Genomic DNA, 6,880 nt, shown 5'->3' with positions numbered 1-6,880 from the left:
ACAATAGTCATAGGCATGTGTTTAGGTGTTAGGCTAAAAAAAAAAAAAATCCGGCCTCCTCTTCACCCCTTCATAGCCGGCCATCACACACCTGGGTATTTCCCCTCTGCCCAAGACAGCACTAGAAGCTATTGCTATCCTGAGCATGGGGAAAGTCATTTACCGGTAAGATGGAAAAGTGTTCCACATGCCTATGACGTGTAGCGCAGATGGTATAGCGCTTACTTACCACCAGCAGCTAGGTGGATCTGCTGGCTCCTCCATACACGGGGCCAGGGTGACTGCTGGCCATCGGATCTTCTGGTCTTCTCCAGATGGTCTAGTAAAGGCTGCGGTACTTGGCTCCCTCTCATGATCTTATTCAGCAGGTGTCTTGCTGAGAGTTTTCCAGTTGACAAACGAAAACCTGGGGTACCTGGTCTGTGTATCTGGTGGTAGAGATACACTGGCCTCTGCTTCTTCAATGTCATCCAGCTTGGCTTCTTGGAAGGTGGGATGAGTGTCACTTACTTCAGAGATGTATGGTGGAGTCACTTTCAGTCTTTCCAAGGAGTGCCAATCGATGTACCGGAAGAAGCGATGTCCTCTGACGTTCCCGTGTAGTCCTAGACGCCGGGCAGGATCCTTCTGGAGGAGCTTAAAATGAAAAATGTATCTAGAATTTAGTAACTGAAACCTGGGATCTGGGCGCAGTACGGACAAAAGCAATTACTACTCCCTGAATGCTGTGCTCCATGAATGGGTATCTATTGCTCTCATTTTAGGAGGTTGGTGATTGGGATAAAATGTGTATGTTTAAAACCGTCATCAGTACATCTATATACAGTGTCAGCTACTATTAACATTGTGTAACCCCCAGTATAAATCCTTATAACAGGAACATACTGACCTTTTCAATGATGCTTCTAGCACTGTACGAAATCCCACGTAGGAGTGTAGGATCATAATCACACTCGCCGGTCAGCATTTCATTTAGGATGACACCAAACGCATACCAGTCAATACCGGCATTGTATTCTTTATTGGCCTGCATCTGCAATAAAGAAGAGAACTAGTACTAGTAGAGCGACATCTTGTATTGACCATACTGATATATCGCTCTCCATATCAGATTATTACACCCTCTCCCAATGCAAATTATTAGTACGATTTTAAAAAAACGTAGTAAAGTTCTCTTCTTACCTCCGGAGCGATATAACCTACTGTACCAGCCACACCAATGGATGTTCGGCCTCCATGCATGTTGACAAGCGAAAGTCCGAAATCTGTGATCTTAATATGGCCAGTATCAGTTAGCAAGATGTTCTCCAGCTTGAGGTCTCTGTGAGATAAAAAATGTGGACATAAAGTTAGTGTTCAGCTTATAATAATATGTGATAAATTTACAGTGGAATTAAGAGGCTGTCTCATGAAGTGAATCCCTTTTGAATGGCAGCTAATCACAAGCATAGGCCCATCTTCTCTAACTGCTGGTAATCAGCTGTTATCACCATGAGAAGACAAGTCTAGCCTGATGTTTTGGACTCTTCGGGGAAAATCTGGCTTTAGAGCATGACCATTTAATGTAGGCAAATTTGGTCCTTCTCAGACATCCATATGCCTTAAAAGGGTGTTTGGTTGAGGGCTGTATTCGTGAGAGGCCCCTTTAAGAAGTGAGTAATTAGAAAGCCATTACCTGTGGATGACTCCTTTACGGTGCAAGAACTGGATCCCACAAACAAGTTCGGCGCCATAGAATCTTCAAAAGGAAAAAAAGAGTATTATATCCCAAAAATAAGACAGGCAGCTCATGGAGATGTTATTCTTTATTATTCCACATCTCATATATGTACAATGTACTCTAGTTTCACCTGGAACTGGTGAGGTCAAGTCTCCCCTTCCTCAGTAGAAGGTCGAAGAGGTCCCCGCAGCTCACGAACTCCAATCCAAATAGAACATTCTTCTGCAATATAGGACCGATATGTCACATTACCAAATCACCCTGCGCACATTTTTATAGTAACATAGTAACTTTAGGCTGAAAAAAGACTTGTGTCCATCCGCTTTAGCCTATTACCCCCAATGTCGGTCCAGAGGAAGAAAAAAAAAACAAAACAATGGGGTATAAGCCAATTTTCCTCTTTTTAGAAAAAAAGTTTTTTCCTACTCCAAGTCTGGCAATCAGTATATATTCCGGGATCATCAACCATTCTGAAGTTATCAATGACTATAACATAGACTTAAACATGTAATATAATTACACTCAAGAAACGTGTCCAGGCCCCTCTTGAATTCCTTTAGTGAATTCACCATCACCACGTCCTCAGGCAGAGAGTTACATAGTCTCACTGCTCTTACAGTAAAGAACCCCTTCTACGTTGGTGTAGAAACCTTCTTTCCTCTAGACATAGAGGATGTTCCCTTGTTACAGTCACAGTCGGGTATAAACAGATGATGGGAGAGATCTCCATATCGACCCCTGATAGATTTATTACACAGTCTAGACAAGTACAGTTATTTAAAACTAGCTACTAGAGATGAGCGAACGTACTCGGTAAGGGCGATTTCGCAATCGAGCACCGCGATTTTCGAGTACTTCACTACTCGGGTGAAAAGTACTCGGGTGCGCTGTGGGGCGGGGAGTTGCAGAGGGGAGTGGGGGGTAGCAGCGGGGAACAGGGGGGAGCTCTCTCTCTCTCCCTCTCCCCCCCACTGCCCGCTGCAACCCCCCGCTCACCCACAGCGCACCCGAGTACTTTTCACCCGAGTAGTGAAGTACTCGAAAATCGCGGTGCTCGATTGCGAAATCGCCCTTACCGAGTACGTTCCCTCATCTCTACTAGCTACTTAAGCAAATGCCAACAAACTTAGATGATGTTATTACTCTCCAATCATTAGTTATCTCACTGTTGTACTACCTACCAGTTACTAGAATGATTGAAGGTCACATTCTGTGGCGTACTATGGCTCCTTTAGTTTTTTTGTTGATTGTTGGGCATCAGTGTCGGACTTTGGTACCTAAGGCCCACTGGTATAACTGATTCTAAGGGCCCACCCTATAGTGATATGGAAATACTAAGTGCTGTGTTTTAGTGCTAATGAAGACCCATGGTACACTGTGCAAATAATAACTGTGTTACGCATTAAAGCCTGTAAAAAAGACTCCCCCAGAGCTGTGCATGGCATAAACTAGCCATTGTTCACCCTTCTACTGCCCCTCTGGTCTGGCACCGCTGACCCATTCCTCTCTGCTCTGATTACCCGCTGAAACGGGAAGAAATGACATAACATTCATCGCTCACATGGCCGCTACAGCCAATCGCTGGCCTCAGTGGTCATGTGAGTGATGGATGTGACGTCATTGCTTCTTGTTTCTCTGGGGCTCAGAACAAGGGGGAGGCGGGTTGGCAGCACCAGACTGGAGGCGCAGTGGAAGGCTGAAAAATGACTTTGTTTTTTATGCCATTTCCTACTCTGGGACAAGTTTTTGAAAGGTCAGAAAACCTTTTTGATTAGGGGTTCTGTTTATTGGACTGAGTTTTTCCCTTATGAGTATCAAACAATTCTTATTTGGGAAACCTTAACCACAGGGCTGCCATTGCAGATTGCCTGCCGCGTGGCTTGATAGATTGCCTGTCAGATTACAGTATAATGTAATGCTATGGGATTACATTATACTACAGGAGTGATCATAGCATCGCAAGTTCTTGTCCCCTTTGGGGACAAAAAAAAACGGCCAAATTGAGTTCAACCCCTTAGGGTGCCTTTAAACGAGCGCGCTTATGTACGTGCATATGCGTGCACAAAAACACGCGTCTATTACAATCACTGCATTCCCAATGGGGTGTTCATATGCCCGTGTTTTACAGGTGCGCACCTGCAAAGATAGGACATGCGTGTACCATAGGGAATGCTCCCTATCTGGAGGACCCTCACATGGTCATCACTTTGCTCACATTTATTTTCAGTCTGATGAATGTGATTTTAAGGGCGGCTTCAGATGGATGTATTTGTACTCGCAAAATATATGTGCGCAATGCGCAGAGAATAGAACCCATTGGTTTCAATGGGTTGTTCTCCTTTCCTGATTTCATTTTCTATTCTGTGGACTTATACTGCAGATTTGAGTACTTAAACGACAAGGCTGAGGCTTCCTGCAGACATGCGTGATGTAATTGTGCTCCTGAGAGCGTGATGTAGTTGCACCCTGAATAGAGTGCTATCATGTCCTCTTATGAACATAACCACGCTTCTTTACTGTGCTTTCATGCGCTGCCAGTTCCTATCGGCGTGGGACAACCACACCATGTTTAAACAGGTGGGCCAGCCTACTCAGTAGGCGGGGCATCCTAATCAGTCCTCAATGTTATCAGTAAATTCTGCAAAATCATACCTTTCACCCTATTTGGGTTTTGAAATACACACAAAAATAGAGAATGTCGTGCATTTTCCAAGATTTTGGCTTAAAACAGCCAGTTTACCCTGGAAAAAAGACGGATTAGGGGGCGACAATATAACTATATATAAATACATTAGGGGACAATACAGAGATCTTTCCCAGGATCTGTTTATACCCAGGACTGTGACGGTAACAAGAGGGCATACTCTACGTCTAGAAGAAAGCAGGTTTCATCGCCAACACAGAAGGGGGTTCTTCACCGTAATAGCAGCGAGACTGTGGAACTCTCTGCCTGAGGATGTGGTGATCACAAAATCCATAGAGGAGCTTAAGAGGGGACTAGATGACTTTACTAGAGTGCTATGATATTACAGAATACAGACATTAGGTGACCAGCTAGTTATTGATCTGGGTCTTACAATCAGGTAGGAACTGTCAAATGTTGATCCAGGGATTACTCTGACTGCCATTATGGAGTCGGGAAGGAATTTTCCCCCCGAATGGGCTAATTGGCTTCTGACTCTTTAGGGTTTTTTGCCTTCCTCTGGATCAACAAGGGTAGGGGGTGGAAACAGGCTGAACTAGATGGACAATGTCTTCATTCAGCCTAATATACTATGTTACTATGTTAGTTGATAACATATGGAAAAAGAATGCAGTATTTTTAGGTGCTATAGACCACACAAATTTTAGAACTATGGCACCAAAATCAGTACTCTTGAAGGATTTATAATTTATGGTCACTCTGGTGGAGGCATATGGCCGATGTCATAAAAAGTTTATACACTAAATGTTTATGACAGGAAGGGTGAAAATGTACGTAGCTGACACTAAGGTGGCTTTACACGGTCGTATGTGCAACTACGCTCGCCGCTACAGAGCGTACTGCGCATTAACAGGTTGTTTTTTTTCTTCTCTGGCTGTTCAAACTCCACACCATAGCACAGGAGTTTCAAAAAAACAGCGGGAAAGATAAGGCAAGTCCTATCTATTCTCACCCGTACTATTAACAGGCGAGAATCCTGCTAGTGAAAATGAAACCATTGAAATCAATGTTTTTGTTTCGTTCCATTACACGGCCGGCCGTGACTGTCACAGCTGACTAACAGGACTAAAACCTGACCATGTGTTTAACCCCTAATGCAGAGAATTATGTGGCTGGAAATGACTTTCTTCAAGGTAGGTTTAGAACTACAGTGGTGCCTCAGGATGTGAGCGCCTCAGCTTGCGAGTTTTTTGACTTGCGAGCAGGCTCTCTCCCGAATTTTTGCTCTGATTTACGAGCGAAAACTTGGGTTACAAGCCTTCATGCAAGTCAAAATACTCACATGGTGAGGCTCAGGAAGGGTCTTATACTTACCCTATCGCCGATGTTTCATCCTCGTGATGGTCTGCAGCACTGCTGCAGGCTGTTGCGTCCTCCTCCACGCCGACATAGCATTGCTTTCTGGATGTGGAGCTTGAATGCCCCGCCTCCAGCAAGCTAATGCTGATTGGTTAACTCAGCGCCGCGTCAGCCAATGAAAGCTGGTGCTGGGTTAACCAATCACAGCCATTCAATGATGTCATTAAATAGCTGTGATTGGTTAACCCAGCACCAGCTTTCATTGGTTCACGGGGCACTGAGATAACCAATCAGAGCATTAGCTTGCTGGAGACGAGGCATTCAAGTCCTGCATCCAGAAAGCATTGCTCTGTCAGCGTGAAGGAGGATGCGGTAGCCTGCAGCAGCGCCGCAGACCATAGCAGAACGCCGGCGGTAGGTGAGTATTGACTTTTTTTTTTTTACTTGTAGTTTTCCCATTTAAATGAATAGAAATACCATTAATGCGGAATGCATTAATGGCATTTCAATTCATTTCAATGGGGAAAAGTGCTTTGACATCCGAGTTTTTTGGCTTAAGAGCTCCGTCACGGAACCGATTAAACTGGTATGTCAAGGCACTACTATATTGCTATTCTGACTGGAAGGAGACAATTTGTTATGTGGCCCTATGACTCTCCTATATGTCCCTGCCAGTGAAGTCTGTAGTGTATGACATTCGCTAACACAAGGCAGTCACAGTTATACCTTGGTCTGGATGGCAAAGTCTGCATGCACAAGGAAAGGGCTTCCGGATGCCAGCTGTAGAACTTGCTTCTCCACGATGATGTACTTTTCCTTCCCTTGAGCTCGTAGGGCCGTCTTGCTGATAATCTTAACCGCAAATTTTCGGTGGGTTAAAGTATCTTCGGCCTTCATGACTGTGCCGTAAGTTCCCCGGTTAAGCTCCTGGTGGAATACTAATCTCTCTTTGAAGGAATCAGAGATTGTGCCAGAGCCGGTTGGACGAACTCTGCTGGATCCTAGGAGGGAAGATAAATAGAATGTAATACAATAAGTCTAGCATTTACTAGACACTATTCACACTGAGGAGATATTGCAAATGGTGCAGGCACAAGAGATGTGCTCCCCCCCCCCCCCCACCGCCCATTACTTGTGGGGGCTAGCTGTAGTATATA

At 44.6% G+C, this 6,880-nt stretch overlaps 1 long non-coding RNA gene across 1 annotated transcript; it reads right to left on the bottom strand.

The window, feature by feature from the left end:
* Nucleotides 1-1,281: 1,281 nt before the first annotated feature.
* On the bottom strand, nucleotides 1,282-1,902 carry LOC136611493 (uncharacterized). The gene is made up of 3 exons (XR_010790283.1): nucleotides 1,851-1,902; nucleotides 1,676-1,738; nucleotides 1,282-1,321 (listed from the first exon to the last, which is right to left on the bottom strand). It is a non-coding gene; the product is annotated as an uncharacterized lncRNA (long non-coding RNA).
* Nucleotides 1,903-6,880: the final 4,978 nt, after the last annotated feature.

Source organism: Eleutherodactylus coqui, chromosome 1, assembly GCF_035609145.1.
Source record: "Eleutherodactylus coqui strain aEleCoq1 chromosome 1, aEleCoq1.hap1, whole genome shotgun sequence".
NCBI classification, from domain to species: Eukaryota; Metazoa; Chordata; class Amphibia; order Anura; family Eleutherodactylidae; genus Eleutherodactylus; species Eleutherodactylus coqui.
The sequence above is the reverse complement of the archived record's forward strand: the minus strand, read 5'-3'. Positions and strand labels throughout refer to the sequence as shown.